At 41.6% G+C, this 7,844-nt stretch overlaps 1 pseudogene; it reads right to left on the minus strand.

Moving 5' to 3' along the window:
* Positions 1 to 4,170: 4,170 nt before the first annotated feature.
* Positions 4,171 to 4,809, minus strand: LOC113838522 (annotated as a pseudogene).
* Between the last annotated feature and the right edge of the window lie 3,035 nt (positions 4,810 to 7,844).

Raw genomic sequence — 7,844 nt, forward strand, 5'->3', positions numbered from 1 at the left:
CTGTGGATTCTCTCTTGGTTGCCCTCACATGTGAAGTGATCCTTATGGATCAGGCAGTCTTCAGTCTGTTCTGGCCTGGAGATATTCTCTGGTTATACCTCCTCCACCAGGACGCCTACAGAAGAAGAGGCCTTCTATGACTCTTCTTGGTACCTTGAGGTGACTTGAATTGATTTTCTGTAATCCTGAGATATAGCATCAGAAACACACCCTTACTCAGGCTCAGAACCATTGCCTTTTTGGATAATAAAAATGGACACTTAAAACCATCATTTAATTACTAACATTCAAGGGATTGTTGTAGCCATCTTCAATGTCTTCATGTCCTGTGGAAACAAAACAGTGTATGATACTGTGCCCAAGACAGGTCCACAACCAACACCACTCCTCTTTGATAAGTGATGCTCACATGTTCTCAATTAAAAGTCTTGGGGGATGTGCAAGTGTTTTTCTTGCATTCTCTTGTGTTGATGATGTTGCGGATTGCTATTCTTTCAGCAGGTTGTTGACTTCTTTTAAGGATATATTATCAAAAATGAGGGCTTTCTGTCCCTGCATGTACACAGGAAACTGTAAGCAGAGTCAGATGACAATTATCAGTGAATCTGCCCTCAAATCAATTGCATGGGATCACTGGACTATGGGTTAGCTTTTTGTCTACCTCTCATTTCTAATGCTCTTATTTTGGTATTCACAGGATATGTTCCCTTAAATAACTACTAAATATATATTCATAAGATTTACATCTCTGTTGCTAAGGAAAAAGTAATGTTTCTGTCATGTCTGTCTGCAACATTATCATCCACTCATCAGTATATTGAGAGAGGAAACATAATATTGGTCCAGACTGGAAAATAGGATCTTTCCAATTCCAATAAGGGCTCTCATTGTTCCAAGGATTTTCCCTCATTGCACCCAAGATATGGCTGCTATCACAAAGCTGTTATCTTAGTAAAAGCATACCAAGGCTTGATATGATTTGCACAATGGCAATTAGAAATGTATATATGGAATGTTTGAAAAATTTCACCAGATTGCTACTTCTGTCAATGACTGAGAATTATGAAAACATACATATTAAAATATGACCAGATTTAATTACATCTATATTAAATATTTGTTTTCAAAATTTGCATTGCAGCTCTCTTATTCATCAAGAAAATTCTTATTGGTGTGTGTTGAATATAAATTTGAGAGTCTTATTTCAACGTAAGAAATAATATTCACAAATATTTTTTTGGTGATATAGACAGTGTACCTTAGAATGGGTGCCTTGTAGCCTAGTCTGTTCACAAACTCACTAATTAATTGAGAATGACTTAGAACTACAATCCTAAAACTTCCTTATCCCCATTGCTAGCGTCCCAAAGATGCCTCACTACATCAAGCATCCTTTTTCTTTGCCTGTTTTTGTTTGTTGTTTTGATGGTGTTGTTCTTCTGTTTTTAAACATCCCCTCTCCGTGCCAATGTAGCCATGGATGTGCTAGAACAGATAGATAGTCCATGTTGACCTAACAGTGACATAAACTGGACTCCACATCTTAATGTTGGGTTTAAAAACATGTGCTATAAAGAATGAATTTTTCCAAATGTTCTAATTTATAGATTCAATAGTGTCTCCTGAAATTTATACATTGACATCTTATCCCCTAACATTGAGGTCTTATGTTAAAATAATCTTAATCATAACAGAAAAGACAGAATCCAAATTCCATCACATCCAAGACTCCTAGAAGCTCAGTGATTAAAATTTCTGAAGTCTAATGTCTTCAAAATAAACATCCAAAAAATTTGAATGATGAAGCCTCAAGCTGAAATGCTGTGATGAGAGAAAAAAAATTCATGTGAAAGGGAAAGAATTCCAAATATATCAATTGGATTATCCAAAAAGCACAATGTTTTAATCTTGAGTAAAAAGAAAATTAATGAAATGGCCTAGCTTTGGTGGCTCATGCCTAGAGGCAGAGGCAGGCTTGTATAAGTGAGTGGAACTCTAGCTTGTCTACACAGGGAGTTCCTGGACATCTGGGGCTGTTATGCAAAGAGAGTATGTCTTGAAAAACAAAAAAACAAAATAACAACCAAAAAAAAAGCCTGATTTGTCTGCACTGATACTTATTACATTTGATGATAATCTGGATTTTAATAAAATACAGCAATGTTGGTCAAAAGAATTATTCCTATGAATATATTTGTTTTCATGACTATAATAAACCTACTACTGGCCTGGTGTGTTGGCTCAGGCCTTTAATGTCAGCACTAGGGTTGCAGAGGCACATGAATCTTAGTGAGTTCCAGGCCAGTCTGGTTTACAAGGAGAGTTCCAGTATAGGCAAAACTGTTACACAGCAGAAACCATGTCTAGAGAAACATAACAAAACAAAACAAAACAAAAAAATCAATGAAAATAAAACATACCTATGTGTGTCCCAGTATTTAATTCTTTTCTGAGAATTGCATGGGTTACAATTCAGGGTAGCCCTGGAATGGTTGCAAAAAGCCTGTGAGTTTATATCCCTTGCACACAACTTAAATTCCAACACTAAGTAAACACAGGCTGGTGAATCACTGATTTGGAGCCAGCCTGATCCACAGAGATACAAAGTCTCTCAAAACAACACTAATTAGGAAAGGAACAAAAGGAATGTTTGAGGTAGTGTGGTAGCCTTACAACTCCAGGATTTGAGTGTAAGGTCATCCACAATTAGTGAGTTTGGGAAAAGACTTGGCTACAGGAAGACATGTTGCAACAACAAAAAGAAAGATAAAAACAAATAAGCAAAGTAAAATAAAATTAAAGAAGGACAAAGAAGAGAAAATCCAAACACCCTTTCCTTTTGACCACACAGCTTTAATTCCTACCCAGATCACTGTCTTCACATTATGTCTATAAAACTCATGTTTTCATTAAAGAAAATACATGCTGCACTCTCTGCCAACAGAGATGGCATGGTTCAGCCTCTGCCTTTTCTATTTTATACATCAGACACCTCCTGGGTGCCTCCTGTCCTCTCTCTCATTCTAGTGCCAATGGATCACAACATTGAAAAAACTGATTTGACCTCTCTTAGCATCTATCAATCATAAGTAGCTCCTTGATCGAAGGTGGAAATTTACCAATTTTGATAAAAAGTACATTGAATATGCAAGGAAGAAGGAAACAATGAAGACAAAGAAGGAGGAAAGATTGAGGAAATGAAGAAAAGATAATATTTTACTGTTGTAAGTGAAAGACCCCCGAAGGGATACTTTTGTAGAGGGAGACCCACACCCAGGAATCAGCGAGGCCACGAACTGGATGTAAAAACAAGAAGCTTTATTGGAGACGCGGGTACCCGGGGCGACTTAGCTTTTCTGAGGCCAAGCGCGCCGAGCCAAGGGAAAGGGGTCCTTATATAGGGAAAAAGGCGCAAGCTAGGAGCAGGGATTCTATTTGATGGTTCAAATGAGGCACATAGCCATTCCAGATCAGCATATTCTCAAGGTCTGGTGTCTGGTACAACAGACTTGATTCCTCCCTCCGCGCCCAGGTGGCTGACCTTGGGGGCGGAGACCTTGGGACGGAGTGTTTCTCAACGGGGGGGGGCGTGGGGGCGAGGGGTGCCCTTTCCCTGCTCGGCCCCAGCCCCGGCGCGGTGCCAGGGCAGCCCCGCCTGGGTGAACCGGCTTGGGAGGGAAAACGGCAGCCGGGGGAAGTGGAGGCCGGCGGGGGCAGGGACAGCAGGATGAAGGTGAAGCAGGGCGGCTCTGCGGCAGCTCGCAGCTCCCGGACAATTATCGCCCCGCGCTGCACTCTCCAGCCCCTGGCCGTATCCTGGCTCTGCCCTGCTCCAGAGAGAACACCCAGCATCATCATAGGCGGGGGGGAGACAGAGAGGCAGCAGGCCTTTCAGTAAGCTACTAATGATTACATTTGGGGTCTTATAGAATTAATTAGATTTTCACAGGAAGGAATAAATTCCATTCTCCCACTAGTCATAAAGACTCTGCAGTTCTTCCTAAAAGTATATTCAAGTCTCATTTCTAATCATAGAAATAAAGTCAACTCACCCTACCCAGCTAAGTCTCAGGTTTATAATTGTCCACATCATTTTTTTTCTCTGATTTTACCTCTTCTTCAGCCAGTTAATCTCTCTAGCTCAAGCTCATGCTGGAAGGGACAACTGCTCTATGGAAGGTGATTTTTGAGGACAGGTCTGTCCTTCTTCTGGCACTGAGAGCCACAGAATGGAGCCACCTGGCCAACCCCACAGATGTGGGATTCCTGAACCTGCTTCTCACTCACTGTACTAGGAGGGTATTGACAATCATTGTAGGCACAGGAATTTTCTTCCTCTTTCAACACATGTCCATTTGGATATACTACAGGGTCACATCCAGGACAGGGAATTGTTCTTCATAGGGTTTTGGGGAAGAAGCTGGATAGGAAGTCAGTATAAATTATGCTCCGTTTGTTTGCTGGATGTCTCTTCAGCATTGGGTCACCAGCTCTATACTAACAATTGCAAGTTATCCAGGTTACTGTCCACAATCACTGCATTGAGATGTACCACATGAAACCGGGGAGCTCCCACACCCCGTGTGGGTCCCACAGCAGCTTATTCAGAAGCCTGGCAGAGCCCTTCCCAGGTTTTTTATTGAAGGCATATGCTAATATTTTACCATCATTTCCATCAGCTTCTACTTCCATTCCACCTTCAAAGGAGTAGCTCTCCAACAATGGTATGTCTTGCTCATGTATCAGAGTGTATTTGGTCTTCCTGACCACCTGGAAAAGCTGCATGAAGCCCGATTTAATGTCAGACATGGCCATCCCGGCACTCTAGTTAGGTGGAGCTGCTCCCTCCACAGGCAAAAGATTTAGGAAGGAATAAATGGATGACTCTGAAATGATGCCAGCTACCTGGCAAAAGAAGAAAGCAGCCATGATTCTTGGAAAAGGTTTAGAGCAACTGAGGCTCTTGGAAGGATCACTCTCACCCTGTTGAGGTGCCTGCAGGCTGTACAGTGTGCTCTAGATTTCCCTGTTTTGTGAGCTATCACCTGTCCTTGGGTGGACTTCAGTGATGCAGCTGTCTTTGATTAATTTTGACTCCTTTAAATAACCCCTCATCCATATCCCTGTATGTAGGTCCAGTGAAACTCATCATTTCACCAAATTGGACTTTAGTGTCATCTGAGTTTCAGTCTGTTATGGGTTCCATGTCTTGGGTGAGCTGACATGTGTTGCATGTCCTCAGGACATCAAGGATCATTTGTTTTCTTGTTATTGTGAGTAAGGTGGCAATAAACATAGTTGAACAACTTTATCTTTCCAGTGTGAGTGTATGTGTATAAAATGTGTGAGAGAGCATTGTGCCACAGCATGTCTTTGGTGTTGAAGGGAAAACCTTGAGTTTCCATGTTTGTCTTTTACTAGTATTGTTATCTGACCAGCTTCTGAAAATTTTCTGTTCTCTATTTAATACCAGGGACACTGGGATTACAATCTTGGGGAACCTTCACTTTCAATGAAACTATGACTTTTAAAATTTAATGGGATTGGTAGCAGGGAAACTACAGAAGACTCTGTCGTCTGGGAACTGTAGAATACTACTTTACATAAACAGATCCAAAACCGGAAAATTCTTTCGATGAGTGAATGCCAGATCTTATGAGGAAGAAGGCAATGGAAGTTAATTAATACGATGATCTTGGAAAAGGTATTCTTGGGTAAAGACTAATCTATTTGTTGGAATTTATATGTGGTTTCATTCACAAGGGGAATAGTGGCTCAATTCCACTGAAAAGAAAAAGGGGTGTTCTCATAAAAGGGTGAATGAAATAGAACCAGATAGGAATTGTGACATTTGCCTGAAGATGACTCACAGCTGGCTCCACTGTGCAGTCTTCTTTATTCCTCTCTAGGTGGTCTCAGGGCATTTGATACTGTAGACATCCTTGCCCAGGCTGCTAGAAGTGGGGGATTTTTTTTTCTTTTGTGAAGATCTTGGATGTGCGTGAGGGGGACTTAGGAGTTGCAAATATAAGATTCCCATGATATGTAGCCCAGCCTGAGCTATTAGTCCCCAAGAAGAGATTGTATGTGGCCAAGGCCCACAGCAGCAGCAGCTGCCAACACTATGCTGTTGAAGCCACAACGGAGGAAATAGTAGATGAATTTGCAGCCTCAACCCAGGCTCAAGTTTACACCTCGGTTGCAGCCTGAGGCACAAAGGATTCTCAAAGCTCAGGTCCATCTCCTGAGGAGCTCTGCCTAAAACTCCTTCAAAACCTGTCACTAATAGCCCTGATGATACACGGTTACCATACCAAGTCCCACTTATCACTGTAATGGAACCTTTGTTTCAGTCCTAAAATTGATACATCATGGAAGAGGTGGCCTTGCAGACAAGGGCCAGGATATTTCAGAATCTGTGGTATTTGGGAAATTGGTCCTCCTGCATTCTAAGGACCTCAGGTCAAATCCTGGTGTTGGTGCATTGATTTAAGCATTCAGTCAAGCTTCAGAGTTTGTGCACCTGCAAACTGAAGTGTGTTATGCATGAAGTTTTGATTTCTCTTTAGACAGAGGGGATGTGCTGAAGCTCATAGCACTCCTCCCTCCGATTCCCAGAATGGAGAGGTAGTAGGCACATGCCACCTCTGCACTCAGATCATTTCCTTTATTTAGACACTGGGGCTAAATCAATATTACCCAGGCTTCCGATGAATTTTCTGTGAACTTGCTTTTGTGACCTGGATGGTGGGATTTTAGCTGGTAAAGGAGTTTGGACAACAATGAGAAAGAAATTCCACGTAGAAATATTAGGGAATTGGCAGAGATAATTGTAGTAGCCAGAGGTTTCTAAGACACCAGGAGGACAAGGCCCCAGGATGATATAACCAGGGCTCATAGGGGATCACAGAGACTGATCTGACAATTAATTACCCAGTATATAATTGAGTAAGTCAGTGCCTGGAGAGATGGCTTATAAGATAAGAGCACTGACTGCACTTCTACAGGAGCTGAGTTCAATTCCTAGTACTGTGATTGCTCACAGCTATGTATAACTCCAATTCCAGGGGATCTGACATGTTCATCCAGATACACATGTATTCAAAACAACAATGTACATGAAAAAAATTTAAAAGACCCAAATAAGTCCATTGAACAGGTGTTTTGGTTGTGTAACTTGGTATTTTTATGTAACTTCTAACTGTGTGTGTGGCACTGTCTCTGAGTAATTTGCTTGATTTGGGGGAACTTTTTCTGTTTGGTGTGTTTCCTCATCCTGCCCTGATTAGAGTGTTGTGGCTAGCCAGGCGTAGGTGGAGCACAACTTTAATCCCAGCACTGCCGAGGCAGAGGCAGGCAGATCTCTGTGAGTTCCAGGACAGCCTGATCTCCAGAGCAAGTGCCTGGATAGACTCCAAAGCTACACAAAGAAAACTTGTCTGGAAAAACCAAAAAAAAAAAAATGAGTGCTTGTGGCCAGTCTCAATGAATTTTGTAATGCCAAATGTGGTTGTTGTCACTGGGAGGCCAGCTGTTTTCTGCAGGTGAATTGAGGAGGAGAGGATCAGAAATAGAGGTGAGGTGGGGAGAAGGGACAAAGAGGAGATGGGAGAGATGAAACTGCAGTGAGGATGCATATGAGGGAAGAATAAAAAATGAAAATGTACAACGTAGAATTTTCTTTTCTCTTTGCATTCATTTTCTTCCTTTGATTTTTATTTGCTTTTTGTTTTCTGAGACAGGGTTTCTCTGTTAATGAAGATACCATGTAGAACAGGTTGGCCTTGAAATGACTGAGATCTCCCTGCCTCTGCCTCTTGAGGGATTTGTTTGAAGTTTTGTTT

Source organism: Cricetulus griseus, chromosome 9, assembly GCF_003668045.3.
Source record: "Cricetulus griseus strain 17A/GY chromosome 9, alternate assembly CriGri-PICRH-1.0, whole genome shotgun sequence".
Taxonomy (NCBI): domain Eukaryota; kingdom Metazoa; phylum Chordata; class Mammalia; order Rodentia; family Cricetidae; genus Cricetulus; species Cricetulus griseus.